The 14,019-nt window shown below is 43.0% G+C and overlaps 1 protein-coding gene across 3 annotated transcripts in view; it reads left to right on the top strand.

Annotated features, from left to right (window-relative positions):
* Nucleotides 1-14,019, top strand: part of ARHGEF6 (Rac/Cdc42 guanine nucleotide exchange factor 6) — a 162,685-nt gene that overhangs the window by 69,576 nt on the left and 79,090 nt on the right. The window lies entirely within an intron of this gene.

The raw sequence follows: 14,019 nt of genomic DNA, 5'->3' as shown, positions 1-14,019 counted from the left end.
TATTTGTGGTCTGAAAGCACTGTTTTTTCTTTTTTTTTCTTTTGACCATTTCTCATTTTCATAACACCAAAAAATAATAATAAAACCACAAAGTAAAATAAATTTGGAGATATGTTGTCAGTAGTTTATGGAATAAAAGAACAATTTACATTTCACTCAAAAATATACCTATAAAGAGAAAAATCAGACAAACTGAATTTGCATTGGTCACTTAATTTTCGCCAGAACAGTATATAAGGTTCTCCTGAAATATTACAATTTGTATTCATATGTTCCATCACACTCTTGTTTATACTAGAGATAAATATTATATTATGTGTAGTGTGGAAAATAAGTATTTGATACACTGGTGATTTTGCAAAAAAAAATAAAAAAATCCAGAAAATCACATTGTATGATTTGCACGTAATTAATTTGCATTTTGTTGCATGAAATAAGTATTTGATTAAAAAAAAACACCAAAAAACAGAACTTAATATTTGGTTAAAAAAAGGTCAGACTTTTCCTGTAGTTCTTGATTGACTAAGTTTGCACACATGTCAGCAAGGATTTTGGCCCACTCCTCTATACATATCTTCTCCAGATCTTTCAGGTTTCAGGACTATCACTGGGCAACATTGAGTTTCAGCTCCCTCCAAAGATTTTCTACTGGGTTCAATTCTGGAGACTGGCTAGCCACTTCAGGACATGGAAGTACTCCTTAGTTGTTCTGGCTGTGTGTTTCGAGTCATTGTCATGCTGGAAGACCCAGCAGTCTCATCTGACCACATTTCAATATAAAATAAACCCGGCACTCAACTTATGGTGAATCTCTTGGGATTTATTAACAAGAGAGAAGATAAACGTTTCGGCCAATATTGGCCTTCCTCAGTAACGTACTGCCAATAGGAGCGGTGAAAGGTGAGACAAGCGGTGGACACCGCGTCGCATGGACTAATCTGTTCTACAGCTCCTCTCAGGCCACCCACGCTATTCCAGACCCTGTTTTAGTCGGACCCTGTGAGCCTGCTTCTATCTACTTCCTGAACTCACAGCACTGGCAGAATTTCACTGCCTCACCTTTCACCGCTCCTATTGGCAGTACGTTACTGAGGAAGGCCAATATTGGCCGAAACGTTTATCTTCTCTCTTGTTAATAAATCCCAAGAGATTCACCATAAGTTGAGTGCCGGGTTTATTTTATATTGATATATGGTGTGGGATCCTACCCGGGCACCTTCACAGGGTAGTGCTTACGGTTCTTTTTCCTCATCTGACCACATGACCTTTTCCCATGCCTTCTCTGGATCATCCAGATGGCATAGTGTGTTATTAACGGTAATGTTTGAGACTGTGGTCCCAGCAATCTTCAGGTCATTGACCAGGTCCTCCCATGTAGTTCTGGGCTGATTCCTGACCTTTCCCAGAATCATCCTTACTCCACGAAGCGAGATCTTGCATGGAGCCTCTGACTGAGGATGATTAACAATCATCTTGTGTTTCTTTCATTTTCTAATAATTGCGCCAAGAGTTGTTGACGTCTCACCAAGCTATTTGGCTATTGTCCAGTATCCGAGCCTTGTGCAGGTCTACAGTTTTATCCCTGGTGTCCTTAGACAGCTCTTTGGTCTTAGCCATGGTGGATTATTTGGAGTGTGATTGAGTGTGTGGACAGGTGTCTTTTTTATACAGGTAACGAGTTCAAACAGATGCAATTAATACAGGTAATGAGTGCAGAGTGGGAGGCTTCTTAAAGAAAACTAGTGAGAGCCAGAATTCTTGCTCGTTGATAGGTGATTAAATACTTATTTTATGCAATAAAATGTAATCTAACTATTTAAAAATTATACAGTGTGATTTTCTGGTTTTAATTTTTAGATTCTCTCACAGTGGAAGTGTCCCTACGATAAAAATTACAGACCTCTCCATTCTTTGTAGGTGGGAAAACTTGCAAAATTGGCAGTGTGTTAAATACTTATTTTCCCCACTGTATATAAAAATATTGTAAGGAATGAAGCTCTTAAGTAGTCTTGGCGTTCACACAGGCAGGCAATGCAGTTGGTTCCAAAACAGGTGAACTTTATTTTTTCCATAAACTTTCAGATAAAGTTCAAACTAAACAGCCTATTCTGGGCACAAAAAGTATAACAGAACCGCAAAGGAAAATAAATAATCCATATATATATCATGGGTTCGTCCGTTTAGATGTGTGACGCTGAGTCACTTCTCATGCACAAGCGATGAGTCAGGGAAGTCAAGGAGTCCGAGGTCAAGAGGCAGGAAGGTACATTATAACAGAAGGAAAGGTGTAGTCAAGTCACAGTCCGGGGTCAGAGTTCCAAAGTCAAAGTGCGTTAAGGCAAAAGGGGTAATGCAAACGAGTAGTCAAAAGGAAAATCCAGGGTCTGGCAACAAAAGATCAGAATGTCTCAGTTCAGAGCACAGAGAAACTGCACCACTGAGCTAAAAACTAAAACTGGCAAAGGTCTCGGACTGACAGCTTAGCAAAATAGCTGGGTAATCACTAAAGCAGAGAACACCAGAAGGAAGCAGAGCACCTCCCAGTCTCAGATTGGACGGCTGAGCTGTCTATCAAAATACCAACAGTTCAGCATGCCCATGCACTAGATTGGACGACTGAGCTGTCACTCACCAAACTGACAGCTCAGCACGACCTCGATTCCATAGGGAAACAAAACTGTCACTCAGTGTGTCAAAGACGCACTCTGAGGATCAATCGTGACAGATGTCAGTCCTTCCTTCACTGAGACTGAGCCACATAAACAACATGGGTACAGCCAGTACCACCCAGCTCTTCCTTTTTATTTCTAAAATCCTTACTCATTAAAAACCATCTCCGCACTGTCCGTGCTGGAGCCTGGTGTCTGGGTTTCACATCATCGAAGTTAGACACCTCAGTGAGAAACACATCCAGGACTTGTCCATCTACAAACTTACAACATATACAGTGCCATGTAAAAGTTTTTGCACCCCTGGTCAAAGTTACTATTCTTGTGAACAGTTAAGCAAGTTGAAGATCAAATGATCTCTAAAAGGCCTAAAGTTAAATATGAAACATTTCCTTTGTATTTAGGATATATATAAATATGTGTGTATGTATGTATGTATGTAGAGAGAGAGAGAGAGAAGGAAAGCAGCACAAAAAAATTGAACAAAAGGTGGAATTTATTGCCTGAATGTTTCGGATCCTTCCTCAAGCATGAATATATTCATATTTTTAATTTTAAGAATTACAAAAAGGAAAATGGGCCAATGCAAAAGTTTGGGCATCCTGCTAGTACTTAGTAGCACCCCCTTTTGCAAGTATCACATCTTGTAAACCCTTTTGGTAGCCAGACAAGAGTCTTTCAATCTTTTCTGAGAGATTTTTAACCATTCTTCCTTCGAAAATTCGAACAATTCTGTGAGATTCCTAGGTCAGCTTGCATGCACTGCTCTTTTGAGGTCTAGCCACAGATTTTCAATGATGTTCAGATCAAGGGACTATGAGGGCCATTGTAAAACCTTCAGCTTGCACCTTTTCTGGTAGTCTATTGTGAATTTTGACATGTGTTTAGGATAATTATCCATTTGTAGAAGCCATCCTCTTTTCAACTTCACCTTCAGCTTTTTTACAGATGGTGTTATATTTTCATCAAAAACTTGTGGCAATTTCATTGAATCCATTCTTCCCTCTACCCGTGTTCTTTTCCTGAAATTCTGTACCCCTTTTTTTTTCTCCACGCGTACCTTTGATCATTGTGGACAAAGAGCCCTATTTTAACCTCATCGGTCCACATTTTTCAAAATGCATCAGACTTCTTTAGATGTTCTTTTGCATACTTCTGGTGCTAAATTTTATGTTGAGGACACAGGAGAGGTTTTCTTTTGATGACTCTTTCATGAAGGCCAGATTTGTGCAGGTGTCTCTGAACAGTAGAACAATGTACCACAACTCCAGTGCCTGCTAAATCTGTCTGAAGGTGTTTTGCAGTCAAGCGATGGTTTTGATTTGCCTTTCTAGCAATCCTATGAGCAGCTTTCACTTAAATTTTTCTTGCCCAGATCTTATTTTGACCTCCACTGTTCCTGTTAAGTGCCATTTCTTAATTACATTTCGAACTGAGGAAAGGGCAACTTGAAAACACTTTGCTATCTTTTTATAGCCTTCTCCTGTGTGCCTCCACCATTTTCATTTTTGGATTGCTTGACAGGTTCTTAGAAGAACCCATGTCTGCTGTTTTTTGGCGCAAGGTTAGAAGAGGCTGGGATTTTTTAAAGCTGGGAAATCTGCATCACCTGGCCTTTCCTAACGATGATAGTGAACAACCATAACCCTAACAGGCTCATTAAGGTCTGAAACCTTTGTCAAAGTTATATGTGCACACAAATCTCCAAGAGCGCCAAAAGATTAGCATCAGCCCTTTCCTTTTTATAATTTTTAAAATGTAAAACTGGAAAATATGTATTTTTTTGTTGTTAAAATACAAAGGAAATGTGTTATCATAAACTTTAGGCCTTTTAGAGATCATTTCAACTTAAAGGGAAGGTGCCGTGATTTTAGTATTTGTATTAATTATTGATTATATAATCAATTATTTTTAATACAAAATTAAATTAACTACTTTTATTTTTGTATTTATTCCCTTTTATTTTTGTCACTGGAGGCCGCCATTTTCGTTAGTGGGGGTGTAAGTGTCTGGGCACGACACGTATACACCTCACTTACGGCAGCCATGGGCATAAGAGACTGCGGTCGGACTCCGACCGCATCCCTTACATTGAGGCCGCTCCTCCTGCCTCTTAGCTGTGACCTGGGCATGCCCACTGGGCTGCTAGGTCACAGCTGTGGGAGGAGACCGTGGCCATTTTGTTGTAGCCCACAGCTGTGGGCTTTATTTTCCTCTGTCATCGCACACACAGCTCAGTGCGTGCGATGGCAGGAGCTGCCAGGGAGAAGCTGCTGCTGGGAAGCGAGGGTCCGGGGTAAGTATCTGCAGCGAGGAGCGGTGATTGCAGCCAGTACCTAGTATTACAGTACAGGCTGCAATCACTGCTCACTGCCGACCTGTTCAGAGCAGGGAGATCGTCACACTGCTCTGCCCTGAACAGGATGCAGCACTTCCTGGGAGAGGAGGGAAGGTAAGTACATGTTTTTTTTGTTTGTTTTTTTTTATTATGCACCTACCACTGCTACCTGCCCATTTATCTACCATCTGCCCCTATATATACCACCTACTGCTGCTACCTGCCCCTATATATACCACTTACCACTGCTACCTGCCCCTATATGCCACCTACCACTGCTACCTGCCCCTATATATACCATCTACCACTGCTACCTGTCCCTATATACCACCTACCACTGCTACCTGCCCCTATATATACCACCGCTACCTGCCTCTATATACCACCTACTACTGCTACCTGCCCATATATATACCACCTGCCCCTATATATACCACGTACCCTTATATATACCACGTACCACTGCTACCTGCCCCTATATACCACCTACCCCTAATACCTGCCCCTATATATACCACCTACCACTGCTACCTGCCCCTTTATATACCACTGCTACCTGCCCTATATATACCACCTTCCACTTCTACCTGCCTCTATATATACCACCTACCACTGCTACCTGCCCCTATATATACCACCTACCACTGCTACCTGCCCCTATATATACCACCTTCCACTGCTACCTGTTCCAATATATACCACCCACCACTGCTATCTGCCCCAATATATATATACCACCTACCACTGCTATCTGCCCCTATATATATATATACCACCTACCACTGCTACCTGCCCCTATATATATACCACCGCTACCTGCCTCTATATACCACCTACTGCTGCTTCCTGCCCATATATATACCACCTGCCCCTATATATACCACCTACTACTGCTACCTGCCCATGTATATACCACATGCCCCTATATATACCACCTACCACTGCTACCTGCCCCTATATATACCACCTACCACTGCTACCTGCCCATATATACCACCTGCCCCTATATATACCACCTACCACTGCTACCTGCCCTTATATATACCACCTACCACTGCTACCTGACCCTATATATACCACCTACCACTGCGACCTGCCCCTATATATACCGTATATACTCGAGTATAAGCCGACCCGAGTATAAGCCGACCCCCCTAATATTGCCACAAAAAACTGGGAAAACTTATTGACTCGAGTATAAGCCTAGGGTGGAAAATGCAGCAGCTACCGGTGAATTTCAAAAATAAAAATAGATGCTCCATACCGTTCATTATGGCTCCATAGATGCTCCACATAAAGCTGTGCAATACATAATGCTCTGCACCGTTCAGTATTGCCCCATAGATGCTCCACATAAAGCTGCCCCATATATAATGCTCTGCACCGTTCAGTATGGCCCCATAGATGCTCCACATAAAGCTGTGCCATATATAATGCACTGCACCGTTCATTATGGCCCCATAGACGCTCCATATAAATCTGTGCAATATATAATGCTGCTGCTGCAATAAAAAAAAAATGACATACTCACCTCTCTTGCTTGCAGCTCCTCAGCGTCCCGTCTCTCTGCACTGACTGTTCAGGCTGAGGGCGGCGCACACTAGTATGTCATCGCGCCCTCTGACCTGAACAGTCACTGCAAGAGAACGCAAAGACGGAGCGGCGCCCGGGTTGTGGAATGCGGACAGGTAACTATGAGATACTTACCTGCTCCCGGCGTCCCTGGCTCCTTCTCCCGGACAGTTGGTCTTCGGGTGCCGCAGCCTCTTCCTCTGTTAGCGGTCACCGTTACCCCTCATTAGAGAAATGAATATGCGGCTCCACCCCTATGGGAGTGGAGTCCATATTCATAACTTTAATGAGCATTACCATGTGACCGCTGAACAGGGGAAGAGCTGCGGCACCGAAGACCGTGGGACGGGCAGGGGGAGCGCCAGGAGTGCCGGGACTAGGTGAGTATGCGACACGCCCTCTCCCCCTAACCCGCCGACCCCACCGCCAACCGTGACTCGAGTATAAGCCGAGAGGGGCACTCTCGGCTTATACTCGAGTATATACGGTATATATATATATATATATTATACCACCTACTACTGCTACCTGCCCCTATCTACCACCTACCACTGATACCTGCCCCTATAAATACCACCTACCACTGCTACCTGCCCCTGTATATACCACCGCTACCTGCCTCTATATACCACCTACTACTGCTACCTGCCCATATATATACCACCTGCCCCTATATATGCCACCTACCACTGCTATCTGCCCCTATATACCATTTACCACTGCTACCTGCTACTATATATACACCACCTTCCACTGCTACCTGCCCCTATATATACCACCTACCACTGCTACCTGCCCCTATATACCACCTACCAAGTATGGTTTAATTAAGATTAATAAAGGACTTTATTCTGGCCGTGTCTTTATTTAGAATACAACTACAGGATTAGTAATGGATAGGTGTCTTATAGACGCCTCTCCATTACTAAGCCGTGGGCTTGATGTCACCGGTCAATATAAAGGTGACATCAACCCCCTAAATATGAACTCCACTTGCTACTGCTACAGGGCAAGTAGGAATTGCCAGTCAAAGCGCCAAAAAAGGTGCATCTAATAGGCGGCTGAGAGCTGATGTTTATAGCATGTGGGGGGACAATATCCATGGCCCCTTCCTAAGCTATTAATGTCAGCCCGCAGCAGTCTGCATAGCATTTACTGGTTATTAATTATAGGGGGTCCCAATGTCTTTTTTTTTTCTTTTTTTTTTTTGGGGGGGGGGGTTGTCCCCCATTTTAATAGCCAGTAAAGGCTAAGTATACAGTTGTGTGTGCATGAGCACACACCCCCCCCCATAGACCAGCACACTGCTCTCCTAAAATACTCTGTGCTCCTGTCACTCTGCTCCTTCCACATACATCTCTCTGTGACCCCCCTAGACCAGCACAATGCCCTATGGATCACATATAATGCAGCCATATATATTTATCACATAATACTCCCATAAAGACCACACATTATGCCACCATATATATTTATTACATAATACTGCCATATAGATCACACATGATGCCGCCAAGTATTATGTGTGATCTGTATGGCATTGTGGGATCTATATGACGGTATTATATGTGATCTATTTGGTGGTATTATGTTTGATCAGTATTGTGGAATGATGTGAAAACTATATGACGGTATTATGAGAACTATATTGTGGGATTATGTGTGATTATGTGGCAGTAGTATGTGAGAATTATATGGTGGTTTTATGTGTGATCTACATGGTGGTATTGTGTGTGATCTATATGACGGTATGTGGGCAGTATATGGCGGTATTATGTGAGATCTATATGGTGGCATTATGGGTGATCTATATGGCGGTATTATGTGAGAAGCATATGGTGGTATGTGAGAAGACTATGGTGGTATTATGTGTGATCTGTATTACTGTGAGAAGTATATGGCGTTATTGTGTGTGATGTATATGGCAGTATTATGTGTGAGCTATATGGCGGTATTATCTTCAGAAAGGGGACCCATTCTAGGGTGGTTCTGGCTGATCACCTGCACACGGGTCTGGGGTAATAGAGGGGGCAGCATGACTTCCAGTTAGGTGCAGTCAGGGGAAGGCTGGTGAGGCAGCTGAATAGAAGGGCCTTATTTTTATCGTTACTAAATGGCTACATTTCCCCCCAGCCTGCTTCCCAGCGTCACCCCAGACTGCGCCTGTCGCCTTGCTTTCACACATCACCAGGACAGGATGGAGAAGACAGGATCTGAGGAGGGGAATAGGGTCTTAGCATGCAAGGTCTGGATCAGAACAGGCCATCAATCAGCAGAAATGTTTCCTGGATTTTTGTGGAGCAGACAAGCAGTCGGTCCATCCATGTGTATAAAAGACAGCGCTCTATGTACAATTCCTGGCTGCTCCGCGCACCAAACAGGGGCCCCCCCCATAGACCAGCACACTGCGCTCCTGAAATACTCTGTGCTGCTGTCACCTTGCTCCCTCCACCATATATCTCCCAGAATCCTTGCTGTCTGCCATCTGTGACTGTCTACTTGTCAGTATAACTCTACAGTCACCAATAAAATGGCTGCTCACTGTGTTCCTAAATATCATCCTCTTATCCCTTAGCAAACACCCAGGAGGAAAGGAGAGGAGACATCACACACGTCAGCAGACTCTGCCCATAATTACTGCAGTGCTGTAATGTGAGCTAGTTGTTCACTAGATTTTTGTCCAATTTCAGTAGCTGCTCCCCCTAGTGTTTAAAAGTGGAAATGCCAAACCTTTTAAAATTATTTTTCATATTTTACTAAATTATAAACAAATGATAATATCTTTTAAGAAAATGTAAACATTAATTTTTTTTTTTTTTATTTAACCCCTCTGTGACCTTAGACGTACTATCCCGTCGAGGTGCCCTGGGCTTATCTGACCCTGGACGGGATAGTACGTCATAGCCGATCGGCCGCGCTCACGGGGGGAGCGCGGCCGATCGCGGCCGGGTGTCAGCTGCTTATCGCAGCTGACATCCGGCACTATGTGCCAGGAGCGGTCACGGACCGCCCCCGGCACATTAACCCCTGGCACACCGCGATCAAAGATGATCGCGATGTGCCGGCGGTGCAGGGAAGCACCGCGCAGGGAGGGGGCTCCCTGCGGGCTTCCCTGAGCCCCCCGCAGCAACGCGATGTGATCGCGTTGCTGCGAGGGTCTCCTCACCTCCCTCCCTGCTCGAGCCCCGGATCCAAGATGGCCGCGGATCCGGGTCCTGCAGGGAGGGAGGTGGCTTCACAGAGCCTGCTCAGAGCAGGCACTGTGAAGCCTGCAGCGCTGCAAGTCAGATCAGTGATCTGACAGAGTGCTGTGCAAACTGTCAGATCACTGATCTGTGATGTCCCCCCCTGGGACAAAGTAAAAAAGTAAAAAAAAAATTTTCCAAATGTGTAAAAAAAAATAAAAAAAAATATTCCAAAATAATGAAAAAAAAAAAAAAAAATTATTCCCATAAATACATTTCTTCATCTAAATAAAAAAAAAAAAACAATAAAAGTACACATATTTAGTATCGCCGCGTCCGTAACGACCCGACCTATAAAACTGTCCCACTAGTTAACCCCTTCAGTAAACACCGTAAGAAAAAAAAAAAAAAACGAGGCAAAAAACAACGCTTTATTATCATACCGCCGAACAAAAAGTGGAATAACACGCGATCAAAAGGACAGATATAAATAACCATGGTACCGCTGAAAGCGTCATATTGTCCCGCAAAAAAAGAGCCGCCATACAGCATCATCAGCAAAAAAATAAAAAAGTTATAGTCCTGAGAATAAAGCGATGCAAAAATAATTATTTTTTCTGTAAAATAGTTTTTATCGTATAAAAGCACCAAACCATAAAAAAATGATATAAATGAGGTATCGCTGTAATCGTACTGACCCGAAGAATAAAACTGATTTATCAATTTTACCAAACGCGGAACGGTATAAACGCCTCCCCCAATAGAAATTCATGAATAGCTGGCTTTTGGTCATTCTTCCTCACAAAAATCGGAATAAAAAGCGATAAAAAAATGTCACGTGCCCAAAAATGTTTTCAATAAAAACGTCAACTCGTCCCGCAAAAAACAAGACCTCACATGACTCTGTGGACCAAAATATGGAAAAATTATAGCTCTCAAAATGTGGTATTGCAAAAAATATTTTTTGCAATAAAAAGGGTCTTTCAGTGTGTGACGGCTGCCAATCATAAAAATCCGCTAAAAAACTCGCTATAAAAGTAAATCAAACCCCCCTTCATCACCCCCTTAGTTAGGGAAAAATAAAAAAAAATGTATTTATTTCCATTTTCCCATTAGGGTTAGGGCTAGGGCTAGGGTTAGGGCTAGGGTTAGGGCTAGGGTTAGGGCTAGGGTTAGGGCTAGGGCTAGGGTTAGGGATAGGGTTAGGGCTAGGGTTAGGGCTAGGGTTAGGGCTAGGGTTAGGGCTAGGGCTAGGGTTAGGGCTAGGGTTAGGGCTAGGGCTAGGGTTAGGGCTAGGGTTAGGGTTAGGGCTAGGGTTAGGGTTAGGGTTAGGGCTAGGGTTAGGGCTAGGGTTAGGGTTAGGGCTAGGGTTAGGGCTAGGGTTAGGGCTAGGGTTAGGGTTAGGGTTGGGGCTACAGTTAGGGTTGGGGCTAAAGTTAGGGTTAGGGTTTAGATTACATTTACAGTTGGGAATAGGGTTGGGATTAGGGTTAGGGGTGTGTCAGGGTTAGAGGTGTGGTTAGGGTTACCGTTGGAATTAGGGTTAGGGGTGTGTTTAGATTAGGGTTTCAGTTATAATTGGGGGGTTTCCACTGTTTCGGCACATCAGGGGCTCTCCAAACACGACATGGCGTCCGATCTCAATTCCAGCCAATTCTGCGTTGAAAAAGTAAAACAGTGCTCCTTCCCTTCCGAGCTCTCCTGTGTGCCCAAACAGGGGTTTACCCCAACATATGGGGTATCAGCGTACTCAGGACAAATTGGACAACAACTTTTGTGGACCAATTTCTCCTGTTACCCTTGGGAAAATACAAAACTGGGGGCTAAAAAATAATTTTTGTGGGAAAACAAAAAGATTTTTTATTTTCACGGCTCTGCGTTATAAACTGTAGTGAAACACTTGGGGGTTCAAAGTTCTCACAACACATCTAGATAAGTTCATTGAGGGGTCTAGTTTCCAATATGGGGTCACTTGTGGGGGGTTTCTACTGTTTAGGTACATTAGGGGCTCTGCAAACGCAATGTGACGCCTGCAGACCAATCCATCTAAGTCTGCATTCCAAATGATGCTCCTTCCCTTCCGAGCCCTCCCTTGCGCCCAAACGGTGGTTCCCCCCCACATATCGGGTATCAGCGTACTCAGGACAAATTGGACAACAACATTTAGGGTCCAATTTCTCCTGCTAACCTTGGAAAAATACAAAACTGGGGGCTAAAATATAATTTTTGTGGAAAAAAAATATTTTTTATTTGCATGGCTCTGCGTTATAAACTGTAGTGAAATACTTGGGGGTTCAAAGCTCTCACAACACATCAAGATGAGTTCCTTAGGGGGTCTACTTTCCAAAATGGTGTCACTTGTGGGGGGTTTCTACTGTTTAGGTACATTAGGGGCTCTGCAAACGCAATGTGACGCCTGCAGACCATTCCATCTAAGTCTGCATTCCAAATGGCGCTCCTTCCCTTCCGAACCCTCCCATGCGCCCAAACGGTGGTTCCCCCCCACATATGGGGTATCAGCGTACTCAGGACAAATTGGACAACAACTTTTGGGGTCCAATTTCTCCTGTTACCCTAGGGAAAATACAAAACTGGGGGCTAAAAAATAATTTTTGTGGGAAAAAAATTTTGTTTTATTTTTATGGCTCTGCATTATAAACTTCTGTGAAGCCCTTGGTGGGTCAAAGTGCTCACCACACATCCAGATAAGTTCCTTAGGGGGTCTACTTTCCAAAATGGTGTCACTTGTGGGGGGTTTCAATGTTTAGGCACATCAGTGGCTCTCCAAACGCAACATGGCGTCCCATCTCAATTTCTGTCAATTTTGCATTGAAAAGTCAAACTGCGCTCCTTCCCTTCCGAGCTCTCCCATGCGCCCAAACAGTGGTTTACTGCCACATATGGGGTATCGGCGTACTCAGGACAAATTGGACAACAACTTTTGAGGTCCAATTTCTTCTCTTACCCTTGGAAAAATAAAAAATTGGGGGCAAAAATATAATTTTTGTGAAAAAATATGATTTTTTATTTTTACGGTTCTGCATTATAAACTTCTGTGAAGCACTTGGTGGGTCAAAGTGCTCACCACACATCCAGATAAGTTCCTTAGGGGGTCTACTTTCCAAAATGGTGTCACTTGTGGGGGGTTTCAATGTTTAGGCACATCAGTGGCTCTCCAAACGCAACATGGCGTCCCATCTCAATTCCTGTCAATTTTGCATTGAAAAGTCAAATAGCGCTCCTTCCCTTCCGAGCTCTCCCATGCGCCCAAACAGTGGTTTACTGCCACATATGGGGTATCAGCGTACTCAGGACAAATTGGACAACAACTTTTTGGGTCCAATTTCTCCTGTTACCCTTGGTAAAATAAAACAAATTGGAGCTGAATAAATTTTTTGTGTAAAAAAGTTAAATGTTCATTTTTATTTAAACATTCCAAAAATTCCTATTAAACACCTGAAGGGTTAATAAACTTCTTGAATGTGGTTTTGAGCACCTTGAGGGGTGCAGTTTTTAGAATGGTGTCACACTTGGGCATTTTCTATCATATAGACCCCTCAAAATGACTTCAAATGAGACGTGGTCGCTAAAAAAAAATGGTGTTGTAAAAATGAGAAATTGCTGGTCAACTTTTAACCCTTATAACTCCCTAACAACAAAAAAAATTGGTTCCAAAATTATGCTGATGTAAAGGAGACATGTGGGAAATGTTACTTATTAAGTATTTTGTGTGACATATCTCTGTGATTTAATTGCATAAAAATTCAAAGTTTGAAAATTGCGAAATTTTCAAAATTTTCGTCAAATTTCCGTTTTTTTCACAAATAAACGCAGGTACTATCAAAGAAATTTTACCACTATCATGAAGTACAATATGTCACGAGAAAACAATGTCAGAATCACCAGGATCCGTTGAAGCGTTTCGGAGTTATAACCTCATAAAGGGACAGTGGTCAGAATTGTAAAAATTGGCCTGGTCATTAACGTGCAAACCACCCTTGGGGGTAAAGGGGTTAAATAGATTTTTATTGAAAATAAACATGAACATTACATTTTATGCATTTTCCAATATATTACAAAGTTTCTTCATTTTCCAAACTCCCAACAATCCCAACAAACCCCAAACCTCCCCCTCCCATGACAGCTCCTTCCCAATTATACTTTTGTTATCAGTATTGATGGCTCTTTGAGCCGCTTGACTCACTTATGACCGCTTGTTCCTCTAGCAATCTCCCCCCTTCACAGGTCTTCATTC

The sequence above is a fragment of the Ranitomeya imitator genome, chromosome 2 (assembly GCF_032444005.1).
Source record: "Ranitomeya imitator isolate aRanImi1 chromosome 2, aRanImi1.pri, whole genome shotgun sequence".
Classification (NCBI taxonomy): Eukaryota; Metazoa; Chordata; class Amphibia; order Anura; family Dendrobatidae; genus Ranitomeya; species Ranitomeya imitator.
Note: the sequence above shows the minus strand (reverse complement) of the source record. Positions and strands in the feature narration are given on the sequence as shown.